This window comes from Buceros rhinoceros, unplaced genomic scaffold, assembly GCF_000710305.1.
Source record: "Buceros rhinoceros silvestris isolate BGI_N320 unplaced genomic scaffold, ASM71030v1 scaffold21317, whole genome shotgun sequence".
NCBI lineage: Eukaryota > Metazoa > Chordata > Aves > Bucerotiformes > Bucerotidae > Buceros > Buceros rhinoceros.
The window spans coordinates 15,636-15,976 of record NW_010420712.1 but is presented as its reverse complement, the minus strand read 5'-3'; the positions used below and the strand labels follow the sequence as shown (position 1 = coordinate 15,976).

General features: G+C 45.5%; 1 protein-coding gene across 1 annotated transcript in view; it reads left to right on the top strand.

Moving 5' to 3' along the window:
• Positions 1–341, top strand: part of LOC104496316 (R3H domain-containing protein 2-like) — a gene marked incomplete at its 3' end in the record, with an annotated part of 14,241 nt that overhangs the window by 457 nt on the left and 13,443 nt on the right. The window lies entirely within an intron of this gene.

The following is a 341-nucleotide window of genomic DNA, read 5'->3' as shown; positions in this document are numbered from 1 at the left end:
GGGTTCCCAGGCTGCTCTCTGTCCCTTTAGCTGAATCTGTTCTGCTCAGAGTGGAATAATTAAAATATTCTTTGAGTCTGGAAGAAAATGAGACTGGGGGCACTCATGCTCAGTCCCCAGGTTCTAGTGCCATGGCTGTTACCTCCCTCGTATTCCTTCCTTTGACCTAAGGATCAGTTAATGACTAGATGTGGAGGCATCCCAGGGAGAGCTTGGCTTCAGGAATGGTGCTTGGCCAAAACTCTGCAGCTGTTAAAAATGCCCAAAGAGGAAGTGAATGTTTTGGGATTTCATTTCAGCAAAGAAAAAAATAAATCTGTGCCAGCATCATTTGAAGCGTG